The sequence below is a fragment of the Procambarus clarkii genome, chromosome 51 (genome assembly GCF_040958095.1).
Source record: "Procambarus clarkii isolate CNS0578487 chromosome 51, FALCON_Pclarkii_2.0, whole genome shotgun sequence".
NCBI lineage: Eukaryota > Metazoa > Arthropoda > Malacostraca > Decapoda > Cambaridae > Procambarus > Procambarus clarkii.
The window spans coordinates 18,803,406-18,824,782 of NC_091200.1; the positions used below are offsets into that span (position 1 = coordinate 18,803,406).

General features: G+C 43.9%; 1 protein-coding gene across 1 annotated transcript in view; it reads right to left on the reverse strand.

Annotated features, from left to right (window-relative positions):
* The window catches only part of LOC138351918 (protein Asterix-like), a 159,995-nt gene extending 144,682 nt beyond the window's left edge, over positions 1-15,313 (reverse strand). The window contains exon 1 of the mRNA XM_069304061.1: positions 15,135-15,313. The gene's annotated coding sequence lies outside the window, so the exon portion shown is untranslated. The remainder of the gene's footprint in view (positions 1-15,134) is intronic.
* Positions 15,314-21,377: the final 6,064 nt, after the last annotated feature.

Sequence of the window (21,377 nt, forward strand, 5' to 3'; positions counted from 1 at the left end):
CGCCCACACTCCAGCACGCTGAGCACGTCCACACTCCAGCACGCTGAGCACGCCCACACTCCAGCACGCTGAGCACGCCCACACTCCAGCACGCTGAGCACGCCCACACTCCAGCACGCTGAGCACGCCCACACTCCAGCACGCTGAGCACGCCCACAAAGCGTGGAGTATGTGTGCAAATCACGACCGGAAGTCACAACGAATTCTCTGCTCAAAACACTTTCATATCCCTAAGAAAATTTAAGGAGGAGGAAGAGAAGGAGAAGGAGAAAGAGGAGAAGGAGAAGGAGGAGACGTGGAAGTAAAGGAAGGAGGGGAAGGAAGTCTTTTTAATTATATATTGATTTATATTATTTTGTATAACTTTTATTGCTGATGTTTAGGTAAGTTGCCGAGTAATAATCTGTTGTTTTATCATCGGTGATGAAGTGTGTTCTCCGACACGTGTGTTTGGAATAAATTTGAAGACAATTTTTTTCTGGCAGAACTGTTTATCACGAGATTCAAATTTCCAAAAGGAAAATCTAGGCGGGTTCCTGCCTGCCATCTGAGGAGCTGGAGGAACTCGACAACCTATAAAAAACAACTTTGTACCTCGTCTGTAACAAGGTCTACATAGGTGACAGTCCCGCTGAATGGCACCAGTGCAATTCTAGTATGCAAATGTTTTGTATTTTGAACAAAACTGAATCTCCTAAATACAAATAAAAAATTGTCAACCATTATTAGTGAGTGAAGGGGCGGAAACTCTCACCCTCTCCCCCATTAACATTCCTCCCTGCCATTAACTACGCCGCTGCTACTACTACTACTACAAATTGCAGGTGTATTAAGGGGTGAGACGGGGCCCCTATTATGTGTGTACTCCCATGAGGGTCCGTTACGTTACGCTCTGTGACACTGAAGGCGCTGGTGTGACGCCTTGGACGCGGGGCGCCCGTCTTGTAAACACCCGCACATAACGCCTCGCAGAGCACGGATACTTAAGAGGGTCCGATTTACAGATTTATGAGCAAGAGTTTTTCTTAGTGGATTTCGCGTCCTTTCCCCGCTTCTCTCTCTCTCCCTCCCTCCCTGTGAAGCCTCGTCTCATCTCACCTCTTGTTTTACTCGCGGCTAAACCGCTTGTGGAACAACTCATTCACAGGTCTATGCTTGTCCATTCGGCGGCCGACCCCAAAGATGCATTCTTCAATTGTAATTTACTGTGGATTTACATGTAATCAAAACCTGTATTTACTCACATATAAATTTACGCTGTATATTAGAATTTGGTGAACAGATTGGGCTAAATTAGGTTAGGCTTGATGTTTTGGTCCTATTGGCAATGATTTGTATTTGTAGTACGTGGGTGAGGTATTTACAGAGGTGAGATTCGAACAGAGGACGTCAGGGAAACACTGTTCGAGGAACGTTCGAATGTCATCAGTTGTGAATCGTTTGTAAAGTCAACAAGTGCTTCGCTGACGACTTTTATGCGAAGCACAACGTTGTAAATGCTTCACCCACGTACTACAAATACAAATAATCGCCAACAGAACCTAAACACCTAACCTAAGCAATGCCTAAATATGCACAGAATGCTAATATATAACAACATTAATTTATATTTGAAAAAATTCCTATTTTGAATAAAGATCATGTTAAAATTGATGAATGAGTCTTTTGAGTCGACCGCTGGATCGAATGGACTTGGTCTGAAGACGGGTTGGACTCCGACGCAGCAAATCACGGCTTCGACACAATGAATTAGGTTTCCGATGCAGTGAATCACGACTTCCACATAACGAGTCACGGATTCAACTCAGCAAATGATGGCTTCAAAACGGCGAAGTACAGCTTTGATGCAACAAATCACGGCTTCGAAACAGGGAAGCATGCGTAAATGAAACTTCCGTTGCTCTGCACAAATTCCTGCCAAATTGTGCCCTTACGCTATCATTTGCAAACGTTTTCATGTCAATAATCGCTGGAAGATGCTCCTTCCCGTTCCTCAGAGTAAATACCTGGTGTACCATGTACTGGACCGCGGGCTCCATCTTCTATTACAGCAATTGTCGTCTACCTCAGTCTCCCTTCTCCTGGCCAGTGTAGAGGGCGGGGAGGTGGTGGAAGTTGACAGCAGGAAGGGGAAACTGGAAGGACTGAATGAGGAAGATGGGATGATAAAGTGGGGGCTTAGATAATAGTGACTACGGGAAGTAAGGGGGGCTAGTTTGTATTAATGGTTCAGGATTGCTGTAACTTGCGTTTAATTAGACTTTCCTGTAGGTTGTATTTTTCGTGAAATCTGGGGTTAATAAAATTTATTTTTTGGTTGAAGGTTGTGTCCGTTACTTCCATCTTTGAGTGCATTCCATCTTGTTGACCACTTGTAGAGTGCACCGGTGTTTCCTTACACTCGTTGACCACTTGTAGAGTGCACCGGTGTTTCCTTACACTCGTTGACCACTTGTAGAGTGCACCGGTGTTTCCTTACACTCGTTGACCACTTGTAGAGTGCACCGGTGTTTCCTTACACTCGTTGACCACTTGTAGAGTGCACCGGTGTTTCCTTACACTCGTTGACCACTTGTAGAGTGCACCGGTGTTTCCTTACACTCGTTGACCACTTGTAGAGTGCACCGGTGTTTCCTTACACTCGTTGACCACTTGTAGAGTGCACCGGTGTTTCCTTACACTCGTTGACCACTTGTAGAGTGCACCGGTGTTCCTTACACTCGTTGACCACTTGTAGAGTGCACCGGTGTTTCCTTACACTCGTTGACCACTTGTAGAGTGCACCGGTGTTTCCTTACACTCGTTGACCACTTGTAGAGTGCACCGGTGTTCCTTACACTCGTTGACCACTTGTAGAGTGCACCGGTGTTTCCTTACACTCGTTGACCACTTGTAGAGTACACCGGTGTTTCCTTACACTCGTTGACCACTTGTAGAGTGCACCGGTGTTCCTTACACTCGTTGACCACTTGTAGAGTGCACCGGTGTTTCCTTACACTCGTTGACCACTTGTAGAGTGCACCGGTGTTTCCTTACACTCGTTGACCACTTGTAGAGTGCACCGGTGTTCCTTACACTCGTTGACCACTTGTAGAGTGCACCGGTGTTCCTTACAGATTTCCAACCCATTTATCATTCCAGCTTCCTTCTTTTCTTCTTGTTCTTCTGTCTCTCAATTTAAAAAGACACTGTCCTCCTCCACCTCAGTATCTTTTATATGGTGATCATATTCATCTCTGTCTCTATTCTCTTCTAGTACTATTAAATTTAGTTTTCTTAACCAATTCTCGTAAATCTCATATGATCATGTTGCATATTTGTGCAAATGTCCTCCTCTCAACTGATGCACCTCATTCTGTACCCTCTGGTCCCCCAACGGACAAAATAGCGGGTATTAAGAAAAGTAGCGGCTCACATCTCCGTTTTCTATGCCCCAGGTGTGTATTAGGTTAGGTGGGTGGTTCGGGTTCGTGCGTTTTAGTACCCTATATTATTTATGCTGTGACAAAGCAGGAGAAAAGAGCTGGTAAGAGAGGTATAAACAGAATTACAGAGAACACTTCACGACAGAGAACCACACAATCTGTGGACTATGGACCAAAAAAATACAGATTCATTTATTTTGACCCCTGCCCCTTTCCCCCCCCCCAGATCCACCCCCCCCCTTTACCTTAACGATCACCCCCCCCCCACCCTTCCACCACCCCCCCAGGTCACCCAACTGCCAACAGGCAGTGGCTCCTCGACCTTACTGTGACCTTTGGCCTCCAGTAAAGTTTAGAAGAGGGGAGGTTGATGGTAGAGGAGGGAGGGGGGGGAGGAGGAGGGACGGAAGGGGAAATGTGGGAGGGGAGGGGACAGGAAGGACAGGTAGGAGGGGGGGGGGAAGGAGGGAAGTGGGAAAGGTATTTCAGCGACTCTGGCAACTTATCACACTAATACAACAAAGAGAAGAACTACCTGACTGATGTGTATATGTATGTATTAACACGATGTACTGAATGGGGTGAGAATAGCTTGAGCTACCTCATCCCTTTGTGTGTATTTTACCTCAATAAACTTATTTCAATTCAATTTCACCTGACTGAATAAATACGGTCAATGTTATAATGTATAAACCATATTGCATTGTATTTTTAAAGGTTAAGTGGTAGCGTTAGGATATATGTGTACTATACGAGAGACTGTTAGTGTGTGTCTGCCTGTCGGTGTGGATGCCAGACGCCAGAGGGTAGCCTCACACAAATTTGCAGGTGGATAATGGTCTAGGGTACGGGCATGGGCTGGTCCTGGGAAGGCCTAAGGTAAATACTTAAAGAAATACATCATATGTAACCCAACATCCCCCGTGCGATTTTCATTAATTCGGAAATGAAATCGGGGATATGTTGTCCGTAGAGTGTTTGAGCTACGCCCGCCGTTTACCCGCGCATTTTCATGATTAAAGTTATATTTAAATGGAAATATACTCTTCCAAGCAAGGAAGGGATAGCAGGGTAGGGAAGGAAGATGGGAGGGTGAGGGGTGAGACAGATTATTCCAGGCACAATGAAATAATTACAGCCAACTATAGTGCTTAAGGTACAGCAGGTAACTAGTGCTTGAGGGAGAGGTTGACTCGTGCTTGAGGGAGAGGTCGACACTTGCTTGAGGTGGTGGGGGGGGGGGGAGCGACTCGTGCGCGGCGACAATATATTGCAGAACAATTTTTGTGGCGCTGAAACTCTTGAGGTCATCAGTCAGGGACGCTCTTGTAAATTCATTTAACTAAAACATCTCGTCCTCTCGCCTTCTCTCTCACGATGGTGAAGAGAGAACACACACACGAAAATAAGGAAAATATATGGATACGCTTGTATTCAAGGTAGCTGTCAAGGTCGAAGTCAAGGTCGAAGTCAAAGTTACGAAAACCCGTACCCCGGAGGAGGGGGGTGGGAAGAGAATGGGACGAGTGCGAGATAGCAGCAGTAGGTGATGGGCGTGTGTGTGGGCGTGTCTGTAGGTGATGGGCGTGTGTGGGGGTGATGGGCGTGTGTGTGTGGGTGATGGGCGTGTGTGTGGGTGATGGGCGTGTGTGTGGGCGTGTGTGTGGGTGGTGGGCGTGTGTGTAGATGGCGGTGGGCGTGTCGGTGCATTAAGCCAGAGAGGCGTGGCGGCACGAGGAAAGACCTGAGCATACAACCACAATATTTGCTGCTTGACACGAGGGAGGGGGGGGCGGGGGGAGAGGGACGGAGGGGAATTGTTAAGGAGGAGATGAGGTGATGGGGACATATCTTTATTAGCCCGAGACGGGATACGGGACATGGAATGATGGGAGGAGGAGGTCGCCGAATGGGGGAGGGGAGGGGTAGAGAGTAGATAAAGTAGAGTAGCGCGGGTATACCAGGTGTGAAGTATTGGGGGGAACGGAACCTTTGTTTACGGTCATGCACATCATTTGTTTTACATCCTCATAGTTGGTTTACACGCAGGGCGTTGGTTTACACGCAGGGCGTTGGTTTAGGTTAGGTCCATCTCGGTTATTTACAAAATACAGAGACTGGCAAGGTATACTGAACAGTCATGGGAGGATTTTAATTACTCTGTTGCTTCATTTGCTCTTCTTCATGAGGTGGATAAGTAGTCTAGGCTGTAAATGACAGATATAGAGGAGGGGGGGGGGAGGAAGGAGAGGATTTAAAGTGGGGGTTTACAGTAGAAAGCAAACTCCACAATACCAGAATCTGTACAGAAAGGTTTGCGGACTTAGCATTTGTTTCATACGGGGGAACACAATTTTTTTTTCCTTTATGCAGTGGAGAAATGAAGCCCTATTTCTATTACAAGTTGGAAATGGGGCGAAGGGGCAGTACACAACCCTGTGAAGGACACAACCTCTCCTCAGGCGGGGTTTCAACAACCATTTATTCATTTACTTAAGATCTTTTACATCTTTTAACTTCTGGCAGCTTTATTTAAATTGATTAAATAGTTTATGAGCTGAGAAAGATACGAGGCGGTTTTTAACAACAATATCATGCAAGTGGGAAGTTTCGACGCTCGTTACTCGTTTAATAACTGTAAACAAGGCTGCCAAAAATTGAGAAAAGATGTACAGGGGCCAGATTCACGAAGCAGTTACGCAAGTACTTACGAACGTGTACATCTTTCCTCAGTCTTTGACGGCTTTGTTTACATTTATTAAACAGTTTACAAACAGTTTACAAACATGAAACCTTCCCAAACCAACTGTTGTTTTTGTTATAAACAGCCTCCTGGTGCTTCCGAGCTCATTAACTGTTTAATAATTGTAAACAAAGTCGCCAAAGGTTGAGAAAAGATGTACAGGTTCGTTAGTGCTTGCGTAACTGCTTCGTGAATCTGGCTCCAGGTTCGTAAGTCCTTGCATTAAGATATAGAGATATACCAGAGATATAGATATATATATTAAGATATACACCACAATTGATAGGACAGCTTAATGAAAACAAAATCCAGGCTCGTTAAAGCAGCAGCTGTTTTCCCTCCCCTCCCCCAAAGTTCTCATATATATATATGTTATTAGATATTTAAGTTCTATGTAGATTAAGTTAGGTGTTTAGGTTCTGTTGGCGATTATTTGTATTTGTAGTACGTGGGTGAAGCATTTACAGCGTTGTGGTTCGAACAAAAGTCGTCAGTGAAGCACTTGTTCCGGAAGTGTTCGGACGTCATCAGTTGTGAGTCGTGTGTAAACCGATTTTCATTCATAAACAGCTGGGGTTTGGCGGATGCATGGAATGAACTTTTGGCCTTTGTTTATGAATAACGGGCTGTGGAATGAACATAGCCAGAGACGGGCTGGAGGACAGGTTGCTATCCAAGCGACACCCCCACGGAACACGACCGAGCAAGCCAGTCGAAGCGGCACCCACCAAGGCGACCAAGCAAATCCCGTCACGCTCTCACTCTCACTGAAAGGAAGATTAAACTAATACATTATATGACGGAACGTGCCACTGATTTTTATTTTTTTTTATATAATTTTTAAGATGACAGTAAGGGAGGAGCTGCTCGAGACGCAAGCGTATCACAATTCTCAACTATCATACTGGTATAAAAAGCTTCGTCTTGGCTCAAAAAATTTGTGAGCTTGTGTTTTACGAGTTGTTCATTATGATGATCGAGGTATTGTTTAATATTATCATACGCGTAAGTCGTTTTCAACTCAATTATCATACGCGTAAGTTGTTTTCAACTCAATTATCATACGCGTAAGTCGTTCTCAACTCAATTATCATACGCGTAAGTTGTTTTCAACTCAATTATCATACGCGTAAGTCGTTTTCAACTCAATTATCATACGCGTAAGTCGTTCTCAATTCGACTTGAGAATGGTCCAGGACGGATCAAAATGTCGTCGTCCCTTCACTTTCAAGTGTGTGATTTGGTCAACATCCTCAGACCTGCTCCTCTCAGTCCGGCTCTGACCTCCAGCCCATGACTGCTGGAGAGGGTCGTAGCCACATCATTCCCAAAGTTAAACCAACAACTTCACCAACCACACAAGATCCTCGTACAATTGATAGACATACTGCCCACCCCCTGCTCCCTGGCGACACCGGGAGGTGAGACGTGTTGGTCCTTAAGCCAGTCTGCCACCTGGAGGTCGGTACCTGCCAGTGGCTGCTGGTCCTCTTGACTGGTCACATAAACAACCCAAAGTATCTCGTCATTATTGTCTTTGGAGGTGTTGCTTTTTCTGCACTCTTGCTTTTGTATTTTGGTGTGCGGGTGTGGTGGTGATTAGTGGGGGGGGGGGGGGTGGAGACTAGTGGAGCTTGGTGGAGCAGATGCAGCTTGGTGGAAGTGGTGGAGCTTGGTGGAAGTGGTGGAGCTTGGTGGAGCTTAGTGGAAGTGGTGGAGATGATTAGGTGGCTCGAACCTTGTCAAGCACAAGACGAAGCTGGAAAAAGTTCAGAGGTATGCTACTAGGCTAGTCCCAGAACTAAGAGGCATGAGTTACAAGGATAGGCTGAGGCACCTCACGTCGCTAGAAGACAGGAGAGCTCGGGGAGACATGATAACCACATATAAAATTATCGGGGGAATTGATAGGGCAGACTAGGAAGATTATTTAGCACGGGAGGTTCACGTACAAGGGGACACAGATGGAGACTGAGTACTCAAATGAGCCACAGAGACGTTAGAAAGAACTTTTTCAGTGTCAGAGTAGTTTGTAAATGGAATGCACTAGGAAGCGATGTGGTGGAGGCTGACTCCATACACAGTTTCAAGTGTAGATATGATAGAGCCCAGTAGGCTCAGGAATCTCTACACCAGTAGATTGACGGTTGAGAAGCGGGACCAAAGAGCCGAAGCTCAACCCCCCACAAGCACAACTAGGTGAGTAAACACACACACACGCACACAATATGGGGTAGCAGTCTCTCTGTCTTTCTGTCTCTCTGTCTCACACAATCAAATTCGACTCAGGTAAGGACATTTATGTTGCCCAACAGTCATCGTAACACAAACGAAAGCATCCACAAACTACAAGAAATATAAACAGTTAACTCGAGGCATAACGCCATTTTCACGCTCCCTCCCAAAAGTCATCTAACGAAGTGATAATTATGAGTCTAGACCAATTTAATATCCAATTATATGATGGATCCTTGTCTCTAAAAAAACATAATGACAGCAAGGCTGAGGCAAAAACACCTGACTGAGTTTCCTGGAGTTATTTCCGCTCCAGGAGTACCACCCTTGAGTCCGCCGGGTCCCGTGTGCAGGACATAATGTTTTGTTATTGTGTCGTACGTTTGTCTACAAGTTGTCGTACCGCGGAGGGATAGTTGGTCCGAATCTAAATTTCTTCTTTTCGTTGATTAACTTTTTATTCTCTCTCTCTCTCTCTCTCTCTCTCTCTCTCTCTCTCTCTCTCTCTCTCTCTCTCTCTCTCTCTCTCTCTCTCTCTCTCTCTCTTGTGTGTCTAGTATGAATATCTCAAGAGCCTTGAGGGCAATTATCAGGGGAAAACGCCTAAGCCATTACGAATATATAGAGCATTTAGAAGGGATGAGGATATGGATTTTATAATGGGACAGGGGGAAAGGAAAGGAATCATTTTCTAGCGATAGTTTTTTTTTTAATTTATATCAACTCCTATATCTCTTATAATAGCTATCAGATTCTTCATAATTACTCGTAGATAATTTGTTATTATTCCTGAATCTTTTGTTATCACTTCAAGATTCTTTTCTTTATCCGAAAATAATTTGTACTTAATTATATTTCTTTCCCTTTTGTCCTAAAAGTGATTCTTTACGTGAAATTCCAATATACATAGATTTTTTTTGTTTACTTCATTTACTTAGAGTATTTTATTTTTTTCACGTTTCACATTTTTTTTTGGGGGGGGGGGATTTTTTATACTATATTTGTGCGTGAGTGTGTATTTGTGTGTGTGTGTGGGGGGGGGTACTTGTGTGTGAGTGTGTGTGTGTGTGTGTGTGTGTGTGTGTGTGTGTGTGTGTGTGTGTGTGTGTGTGTGTGTGTGTGTGTGTGTGTGTGTAAAGTGTGTGTGTGTGTGTGTGTGTGTGTGTGTGTGTGTGTGTGTGTGTGTGTGTGTGTGTGTGTGTGTGTGTGTGTGTGTAAAGTGTGTAAAGATGAAGCTGGACGACGCCTAGATATTTGTTCTTACAAATATACCAAGAAAAATAAGACTATTCAATCGTCTTAATCAGCTTATTTCACTCATCCACCTTCCTCATTTCTCCTCCCTTCCTCTTCCTCCTCCTCCTCCTCCTCTTTATCTTCGTGATCCCTCTCCTCTTACGACCCCTTCTCCTCCCCCGTCTGGCGTCAGAGGACAAGCACCTCGATGCTTCGCTTTCATGTGAGTCTGACTCCAAGGTCGTCACAGCCTCACCAGTTTAATATCTGTCATGGTTCCTCATCCTCTTTCTCTTCTCCCTTGTGTGAGAGAGAGAGAGAGAGAGAGAGAGAGAGAGAGAGAGAGAGAGAGAGAGAGAGAGAGAGAGAGAGAGAGAGAGAGAGAGAGAGAGAGAGAGAGACGAAGGGGAAGAAAAAACGCCAAGTTATGTGTAAAAAAAAAAGTAATAAAACCCGGCACGCAGCACGTGTTCAACTCCCTTAAAATATCTGCACGAGCTGAGAAAATAATCACAAAACGTAGTTCCTGCTCGTTGCCTCAGCGTGATTGCACGTCATATAAATTATTGACAAAATGAGAAGGGTTTGACTTGAATACATTTATAACACTACAAAATATTTGAGTATATCTGATTTATTTGTTTAATATTTTCTAAAATTAAACAGATTAATAATCGTATTATGATTTTAAAAATATAATTTTAAGACTGAACTGACCTATATTAATCAACTTATTGAAATGTTTAAAAATATGCAATAATTAATCAGTTTATAACTATTTTATATCTTAGTTTAAAAAATATATATTCCTAAACGTTTAAGTGCTAGCACACACAGGCGCTAGCACACACAGGAATCTATACACCTCTTGATCGACAGTTGAGAGGCGGGACCAAAGAGCCAAAGCTCAACCCCCGCAAGCACAAATAGGTGAGTACAGGATAGTTGACAGAGGGAATGCATTAGGCAATGATGTGGGGTCGCTAAGCCCCGGAATCACCTCAAGATAACCTCAAGATAACCTCAAGGTAGGTAACCTCCCCCTCTTAGGGCGGAAGCTGCCTCTTAGCAGGCTAAGAACTTTGGTATTCCATTGCTAATGGTAAGCCTTACCCTACTACTTGCCCTAGAACACGACCCACCAATCAGATTTACTCTCATGTCCCAAATTACTGCTGGGTGAACAGGGGTCGAACAATTACGGATTGGTTCCCAGTCAATCTTCCCCCGGGTTTTGTCACGGGGAAGCGAGGGAGTTTCATGTGTGCGGCGTGTTACGTGTGCGGTGTGTCATGTGTGTGTCTAACTACCTGGCCAGTTAATGACTAAACCCGGGATGCAGCCCCTAGAAAAAGGCACAATTCACTGGTTCCTATTTACTGCTAGGTGAACAGAGGCAAGAAGTGAAGCGAAACGCTCCCAATTTGTTTATGCTCTGGCCGGGATTCGAACCTGGGACTCTTATTCTGTTTCTCTTACTTTCTCGCTTACTCCCCCTTTCTCTGGCTCTCCCTCCCCTTTCGCTATCCCCCCCCTCTCTTTCTCTCTCTTTCTCGTTCTCTTTCTCTTCCCTGACAGTGTCACTAACACACAGAAATCACACTAAAGTGTTATATATCAATGAGAAAATCCACCAGGGTTGTGAGGTGGGCGCGAACCAAGGCATTGCCAAGCCGCGTACTCTACCACTAGACCACCATTGACTTGTTGAAGTCATTCAACCAGATTTCTACATAAATCACAGAAGTCTGGAGGTCCCTACTGAAGCCAGTCCAAGTGTTTATGTATGACCCTCAAGCACTCAAGTGGAAGGGGAGAGTGGTCTTACACCTTACACCCCAACTTCACAAACTGCGACTGACAGTTGCTCATGCCAGGGTCGTAGGTTCGAGCCCATTTACAGTCCTAGTGGATTTTCTCAGTATCACCAATAACGCTATAAGAACACTTCTCACACAGTCGATTTATGAACGTGCAGGCTACTGATCACTTGACCCTGTATTAACCATATTGTGAGATAGGGAATTTTGTTTAGATGATCACCATTATTTGATGGCAATCATAACCAGCCCATGTTGGGCACATACCCAATAGTAATAACTGGAAAAAAATAAGTGATCCTGGCCCCAAGCATCTGGCTTCTATCTTCGAACAAACGAACAGATAGACATTTCCGTTTATGTAGATATTTCAAAGACTCCTGGTTTAAAATTTTATAGTAATTTTTCTTCGTCTTCCCCAGAAGACAATTACGGGCCAGCGGTGGAGTGGGCCGTGCTCACTGGTCTCCCAGAACACCAGCGAGCCAGGGCAAGAAGGATCACTGTGTAGTGTTGTTCCAGGGAGGGTCTGGAGAAGGTAGCGAACACGCCCAGCGAAGAGCAAACACACAGGGCAAACGTACTCTGTTCGCCTCAGTGTTTTCTTCCATTTTTAAGACATTTTTGCTGGTTAATTTTTTGTGTTTTAGGGGGGAGAGTATCCGTGGGGTAAGGATGAGTAATGGGGACGAGAGGGGGGGGGGGGTTATTGGTTGGGGTGAGTTGTGGGGGGTACGTTTGCGAGGCTACCGTGTGGGGGTAAGTATTGTGGGGGTCGTATGTCGGGTGTGTTTGTGAGGATAATACGTTGAGTGTATTCATCAAGTCAACACCAGATTTTGCACAGAAGTCCTAAAATAAATTCCGTGGGCAACATCATCTTCATCAATGCACTTTAAATATGGAACTGTGAAGAGCTGGACCAAACCTACTCTGAAAACACTGCCTAATTGTCCAGAATGTCTGAAAACGGAACAAGAACATTACTTATTTAACTGCTACAGTGCAGATTTCCCCACAGATCTTAGCTAGTGACGTCAGTGTGATGTCATCATTGTTTGTAAACAAAGCCATGTGGTCCTCAGGTTGCTGCCAGCTGGTATGAGCGCCGGGGACACGGCAACGAGCATACCACTTGGAGCTCCTTGCTGCAGCTGCGAGGGGACGCGGTCTGGAGGACACATTACAAGATTAATCGAGGCCACAAGGACGAATATGCTCCATAAATATTCAGCACTCCGTGACTGTGTCTCAGCGCTGCAGATATTAGTTCTTCCAGCGTGGGGGGTGCAGTGTCAAGAAGGTTCAGTGCCTGCTGCAGGTGTCAAAAGGATTCAGGGCCTGCCGCAAGTGTCTATTAGAGGGTTCAGTGTTTGTTGCAAGTGTCAAGGAGACTCAGTGCCTTCTGCCAGGGAGTGCAGTAACTTCTGGGAGTGCAGTGACTGCTGCAGGGCCTGCAGGTGGGAGGGGGGGGGGGTGGAGATGGTTTCACTGCACTCCACAGGAAGGCCCTCAATCATCCGCGTGTCGTGGAGGATAGACTGACGTAACCCGGAAACAGGCGGAGGTTGACGACGGTGGCGGCGGTGTGGAGGATTACGTTTCCGTCAGACATAACGCTTCGTCCGCCCCCTGGAATGTTACAGTGCCTCGCCCACTGCCAGCTCAGACACCCACACCTGCCACCCACACCCACATCTGCCACCCACATCCATGCCACCCACACCCACATGCATGCCGCCTACCGTCTGGGAATGTTACGCCTTGGTATAGCTGGCCAATCACAAGGCCAAAAACTATACAGAACTGGTTGAGACTCCGTGGCACAATGGGCTGCAGGATATTCTTGATCAATTCAAGGAGAGAGGACTCGGAGGAGCCAGGCGAGCACTTCCTCCACGATGGACTAGAGTTTGAACGTCCGCTACCTGGCTCGTTTGTGTCTTGTGGCCATTATACCCCCCCATATGTCCCGTCCTTGTCGCTTGCTCTTACAATCTTTTACGTCGTGATTATGGCCTTCCCCGCACCCTTTGTCTTCTTGAGTATGGAGACCCAGTTCTCTCAGTTGGTAGGTTAGGACTGGGTGGTGACTGGGCGTTGCTAGGCAGGACTGGCGGGGGTGATAGTGGGACTGAACTTTGTCAGGCAAAACCAAGCAAATGCTGGTCGTACCCCAGCTGGTTCTTGGGGTACGCGTGGGTACTGGGAAAGGTGAGAAACGGCGGCTAGGCGAGCTGGGCGGGCTTCCTCTGGGCAAGCTGAGTGTGGCTGGGACTGCCTATCTATATAGGCAGTCCGGGCAGGCCGGGTATATCGTCCCAAACACATCCTCGAGTTCGAAATCATGGGAAGAATTCCAGAGTCGTCAACCAGTGATGTGTGAAACTCTTGTGTACACACACAGTCTTTTTGTCTTCTGGCAGCGAAGAGGGGGATATTAGCAGGATTCCAGACTCCCAGGAGGCTGCTAGGGTCCTAGGAGTATGCTAGGGTCCTAGGAGAATGCTAGAATCATAGGAGAATGCTAGGGAGATGTATTGGGAACTACCAGAAAGGGTGGAATTGGAAGACGGATGCAGGAAGGTAAGGTAACGGGGCGACTTTCTTTTAAAACTTATGCATCTCAGACCTATATATTTTTTACTTTTTTTTTTAGGCACGAAGAAATGAATTCCCGCTCGATCTCATCCCTGAGGGGTTCATGTTCTCAGATCGTCTTTTGTTTGATCTTGCGGGAGATCGAACACCTTTTGTGAGCCGCGTTGGAGTGATCATCGAGCACATAATAGGAGCTCTCAATGCCACACAGTTAACACAGCACATTCAGCACCGCTCCTGTGCCAGGTAAGTCCACTACGGGCTCACCATAGCCCGTGCTACTTAGAACTTGTTCCGAGTAGCTGAATCTATAACAACAACAACACAGTTAAGGTAAAGAAATGGTTTCCTGACCGAGTTCCATCTTGAAATCTGAATTTTTCTTTTATAATACTGAAAGACAAACATGAATTAAATATTTTGAAAAGTTTAAAAACTAATTGTTTTATATGTTTATATGTTTTTTAATATGTTTTGATTAAACAATAAAAAACATTGTTTATGTTTTTTAATATTAAAAAGAAGTGTTTTAAACGCTTTCAATATTAGAAAATAGTGTTTTGAATGCTTATAAGAATTAAAAACGTGTATTAAATGTTTTTAATTTTTAAAAAATAGTACGTTGAATATTTTTACATATTCTAACAGTATTTTTAAATTCTATTAATATTAAAAATAGGATGTATGCTTTAAATAAATTATATAGTAGAAAAACAAAACGGTGTTTGACATATTGATAAAAACCCATGAGATGAGCGTTACTGAACAGTAACGAGTTACTGAACAGTAAGACGTTATTGAACAGTAACGAGTTACTGAACAGTGAGGCGTTACTGAACAGTGATCCAGTGCTTTTGTAGCTTTGTTTCTGTCAGTCACTTATTTCTTCAGTGCCCGAGTCTGTAAGTCTGTTATCACTCTGGCGTCTAAATCTCCGCCGATTTGCGCATAAACGAACCCCAAATCATTCAGATCACATTTGCAGACTGGAAAAACCTCCTGAAATTTATATTCATAACAATACTGGATCATTTCAGGTACAGTGGTGCCTCTGGTACATTTCAAAACACTTACGGAGTTTCAGGTAGATTATGCTGGTGATGTTCCGTTACCTCTGCCCCTCGTTCGTGTTTGCTCGTTCGTATTGGCGCGGTAATCAAACGAAATCCGTATTAGGTCGATGGAAGGTTATTTTTTTCCCCAACTCAGGAAGGATGACCGTTCGGTACCCGCTACACAGGGATCGGCTTTTGTTCGCTAATGTCGACTGACGAACAATACACTGGCCCGCATGACCTGAGACTCACGGTTGCCCAGAGAGAGAGAGAGAGAGAGAGAGAGAGAGAGAGAGAGAGAGAGAGAGAGAGAGAGAGAGAGAGAGAGAGAGAGAGAGAGAGAGAGAGAGAGACGCTGCTACTAATGACGTTGTCACTATTGTATTCTGTTGTTGACATGGCAGCCAGAGTTACGGTGATTGCTGGCAGTGCTGTTGGCAGAAGTGCCAGCAGTACTGGCACAGTGCCCCACTAACAAGCCTCCAGAGGGCAAACTCGACGTTATCAAGCAAGCATGGCAGAGGTGTGTATGTGTGTGTGTGTATTCACCTAGTTGCCTTCACCTAGTTGTGCTTGCGGGGGTTGAGCTCTGCTCTTTCGGCCCGCCTCTCAACTGTCAATCAATCAACTGTTACTAACTACTACTACTACTACTACTACTACTACTACACACACACACACACACACACAAACACACACACACATTCCATGAAACAGCCCGTAACCATTGTCTAACTCCCAGGTACATATTTACTGCTAGGTAACAGGGACATCGGGGTGAAAGAAACTTTGCCCATTTTTGTTTCTCCCCTTGTTCGTGTGTGTGTGTGTGTGTGTGTGTGTGTGTGTGTGTGTGTGTGTGTGTGTGTGTGTGTGTGTGTGTGTGTGTGTGTGTGTGTACGTGTACAATTAGTGACATTGATTGACATGTTGCAACTGACGGGTTAGCCAGATACCACAGAAGCGCTAATGAGCATCAGGTCTTTTTTGTGTCTATGATAAATAGACAGATGTACAGACGGACAGATTGACAGATTGCCACAAATGATACACACAGATTGGCAGTCAAATTGAAGGGCACAGGTAAGGATAGACAGACAAGGGGAAAAAGCGACAGAGGAAAGGACAGACAGGCAGATTGAGAGACAGATGGATGGATAGAAAGGCACAGAGGAAAGGACAGACAGGCAGATTGAGAGACAGATGGAAGGATAGAAAGGCACAGAGGAAAGGACAGACACAGAATGAGAGACAGAGGTAAGGACGCTCAGACTGAGGGACAGAAACAGGGACAGACAAACAGATGGGCAGAGGTAAGCACAAACAGAGGTAAAAACAGACATACAGGCAGAGAAACAGAAATAAAGACAGACAGCTATAAAAAAAAAAGCCATACAAGATTTACAAGACAATTGAATAAAAATATAAAGAAGCTTTGTTCAAAGGAGAGAGGTGAACACAACAAGGGGAACATTAGAAGTTAACCAGTTGATTGACAGTTGAGAGGCGGGACCAAAGAGCCAAAGCTCAACCCCCCCCCCCACAACCAGGTGAATACAAGCTTTTGACACAAATATGACAAAGTTGCCAGAAAGATAATTCTGCCAGAAAGATAATAATAAAAGATAAAGATAATAAAGATATAAAAGATAAAAGAAGCAGCAAACAAGAGGTGAGGCTGTTTACTTATATATGTAAATACGTGTAAATACGAGGAGAAAAACCCGTCGAGTTAGTGCGTTCATTTACTGACGCTCGACAAGGCATCAACCGCTATAAGTACTCACTTGGATGTATTCACATAGATGTGACTGAGAAGAGTCGAGCCTCAGCTCTTGGCCCCTGATTTTCGACCCATTGATAATTTAAAGCAATATGGCCATTCACTTATTTGTTATATGATATATTGACATTTAATATGATCTCTTCATCCAATTCATTGTAATTAATTACATCTCTTATACGGAAGAAGTTCTTTCTGATATCTCTGACTTATCTGTGTCTCCGATTTCCACCAGTCTTAACTCGCTTTTGGGGGGGTGGGGAGGTGGTAGGGGGAAGGGGTCGGGGGGTAGGGGGATGGTAGAGGGATGGTAGGGGGAGGGGAGGGGGGTGGGGGGATGGGGTTGGGGGGATTTAAGAGGCAGCCTGAAAGAGGGTGAGGCAAGAGAGGCAGCAAATGATAAACCGTGACTGGAGATAACTATGATGCTTCAAACCGACTCCTTCCTATCTCTCCACGGCCCCTTAAATCCAGTCTTCGTGTCCTCCACCTCCTAAGTCTCCCTGTCCTGCCTCCAGGGTCTAATGTGACCTTCAGATAGAAAATACGTCAGTGTTTTGAAGGGGGGAATCTGCTGAGGACTGCTAATATGTGTGACAATGGTTACGAATACCGTTATAGCAGCGCTTTGTTATTGCGACCACTTGGTAGGGGGAAACGAACCCTTGTGTGTGTGTGTGTGTGTGTGTGTGTGTGTGTGTGTGTGTGTGTGTGTGTGTGTGTGTGTGTGGTCCTTTAATGACGTGTGTGTGAGCATTAATCACCCAACTGTTACCTGTGTGGGGAGTAATTATACAAAAGGAGATGCCAAGCTGAGGGAGACTATACGTAGCACTGTTATATGTGAAGTATAACTGTCAGTATATACACTGTGGAGGCTGACAGCTTCCGCCAGTTGTAGGATGCTGGTATGGGGAGAAGGATTAAGATCTCTCTCTTTCTCTCTCTCTCTCTCTCTCTCTCTCTCTCTCTTAAACTATGCCTAAGGTTCATTGCTGCATAAAATTCTGTCTCATTCTAGCCTCAAAATGCGTACACTTTAAAAAGGTTTCGATGGTTATTGGCATCTGTCTTCACAAACAATCATAAAGAACAAAATAGATAAACAATATATAAAAAGTAGCATCATTAAAATGACTCGGGAGATGAGTGGTGGAAGATAGATGGAAAACCCTTCTATTCATCTCCAGCATCCGGCATATTAACCCCCAACCCCCCTCCCCCCCCTTACACACTTGCCTCTCCCCACCCGTGCTTAAACAACAGTTCATCCAAAGCCCTCCCCCCCCTATCCACCATCCACCATCCACAAAATCATTAAAGCACCAAATCGGCAGCATCCACCCACGAGCCCATCAACCCGCCCACCGTCTTACAGGAAGATCAACAATGCATCAGTGTCTGCTCTCTCATTTCCTGGGAGTAATCTTGAGGGTACAACACAAGTCAATAAGAAACGCTTCGTGACATCAAGAAGGGAGTAATTACCATAATTTTTGGCGGAGCGAGAAAGTATATATATATATATATATATATATATATATATATATATATATATATATATATATATATATGTCGTACCTAGTAGCCAGAACTCACTTCTCAGCCTAATATGCAAGGCCCGATTTGACTAATAAGTCAAGTTTTACTGAATTAATATATTTTCTCTAATTTTTTTCTTATGAAATGATAAAGCTACCCATTTCATTATGTATAAGGTCAATTTTTTTTATTGGAGTTAAAATTAACGTAGATATATGACCGAACCTAACCAACCCTACCTAACCTAACCTAACCTATCTTTAAAGGTTAGGTTAGGTTAGGTAGCCGAAAACGTTAGGTTAGGTTAGGTTAGGTAGGTTAGGTAGTCGAAAAAACATTAATTCATGAAAACTAGGCTTATTAGGCAAATCGGGCCTTACATAGTAGGCTGAGAAGTGAGTTCTGGCTACTAGGTACGACATATATATATATATATATATATATATATATATATATATATATATATATGCAACAATGATCACAAAAACACTGATCCAAGTATGCAGAATAACCACATATGAAAAATAGAAAATGCTTAACGCGTTTTCGGCTAATTCGCCTTCATTCGCCTTCACTCACAAGGATTCTACTTTGCTCTGATGAAGGCGAATTAGCCGAAAACGCGTTAAGCATTTTCTATTTTTCATATGTGGTTATTCTGCATATATATATATATATATATATATATATATATATATATATATATATATATATATATATATATATATAAAGGGGGGTACCACCTCTGGTGCAATTATAGGGACCCACAGCCTCAGAGAAGGGAACACAGAGCATTCAGGGAAAAACTTGCCATTTAACTCTGAATACGTAAGAGTGTTCGCTTCTCATACCACCCCCCTATTTTTATGGGGTACACTTTATTATGCAAGGTTATACAGTTACATATCTGATTTTATACAAAAAAATAACTGATTTTTTATACAATATATATATATATATATATATATATATATATATATATATATATATATATATATATATATATATATATATATATATATATATATATATATTTATATATATATATATATATATATATATATATATATATATATATATATATCGTCGCATTTCTTTATATTTATCAACTATTTTAGAGCACATGAGCTTATCAGCAGAGGCGCCAAAGCTGTTTTTTCATAACACGAGAGGAGAATCTGAGCGTTTTTGCTGCTTTGGTTGATACGATTCCTATCATCTATATCCAGTATCGTTTTCGCCTCGTTCTTATAAGCCTGAGTAAAATGTCTTCTTATGGCTGGCCACAATGTCTTAAACTGAGATTAACTAACCCGAAGACTGGACCCAGCTAATCTAACCAACGCACAGAAAACGTGGATCTTAGTAAGGGGGCTACTTTCCTATTCTTCGCCAGTGTCGTGGCGGTTAAAACATCAAATGAACGCTGCGTCAAAGTTGGTATAATTGTAATTATTATTTACAATTATTTGGCCAGCACGTTGGCGGAGCTGTCAGGAAGATCAGGCACGGACTGCTTACCCTATTGTACACACGCTGGCGACACTCTCATCATGTCTGGCAGAACATTCACTCCACCTCACACATTTACTCTCATCAGGCAGTTGATGATAAACGTCTGGGGCAGAGAGAGAGAGAGAGAGAGAGAGAGAGAGAGAGAGAGAGAGAGAGAGAGAGAGAGAGAGAGAGAGAGAGAGAGAGAGAGAGAGAGAGATCCGCCCATCTCTGCTGTTAGAGCCTGATAATAATCACCTTCTCTGACAGTTTCCTTTTCCCGGATCATTTTCATTTTTTCATCCCTTCCGTGATTTGCATTATTGAACGGGGGGAGGGGAGCAGAGAGGGGGGAGGGGTGCAGAGAGAAGGAGGGGAGAGGTGCAGAGAGGGGGAGGGTTAAGATGGGACAGGATGGGGGAAGAAGATGGAAGGGGGAGGTAGAGATGGGAGGGACATGGAGGGGGTAGGAGAGATACAAGGGAGTAGGGGAGGGGGGAGATGAAGCGGAAAGGTGCAAGGGGGTGGGGCAGGTTGGAGGGGGCGAAAGGGCAGGAAAGGGCATGTAAGAATGAGGGGAATAAAAGGGTGGGAATGAAAGAGAGGTGACAAAATGGCGGAAAAGTCAATGGCAAAGCTATTTTTTTTATTATTTTCTTTTATTTACCACAGACGTGGCCACATATTTACAATGCTTAGCAGCATATATATATATTTTTTCTTCTGTACTCCGTGGACAGGGTTAGAGATCTGATAAACATACAGTTCAGTTATTTATTGAACAATCAACCACAGAAGGTGATTGTAGTGATTTTTAAATGGCCTTAATCTAACGTACATACATAGATTCTGTCCTACATAAACAGTGTTCGAGGTGTCTTTTTTTACAGTGTCATTAATGTGCGTTAACAAAGGTGAAATGTAATTCTGACCAGTTTTCACATTCAATATATATATATATATATATATATATATATATATATATATATATATATATATATATATATATATATATATATATATATATGTACGTGTAAATCACGAAAATTAACACGTGATGAAAAAATGTGAGTGTTAGACCACGAAGGAAGTATTGAAACAGGAATTTCCAGGTTAGGGCCTCCAGTCGTCCTACAGGTTGGTCTTCTATCATGTTAGGGCCTCCAGTCGTCCTACAGGCTGGTCTTCTATCATGTTAGGGCCTCCAGTCGTCCTACAGGCTGGTCTTTTATCATGTTAGGGCCTCCAGTCGTCCTACAGGCTGGTCTTCTTGCAAAATAACTATTTATGTCTTTCACAGACGCCGTTTTGTTGAACGTGCTCCCATACCCAACATGAACCTCTGTCCTGGCTTTGTTGCTGCTGATCTTTCTCGGTACATAGTTAAATGCTCTAATAATCTATAGCAATCTGCATCTATGTGCTCTCCTTTTTGTTCTGTCC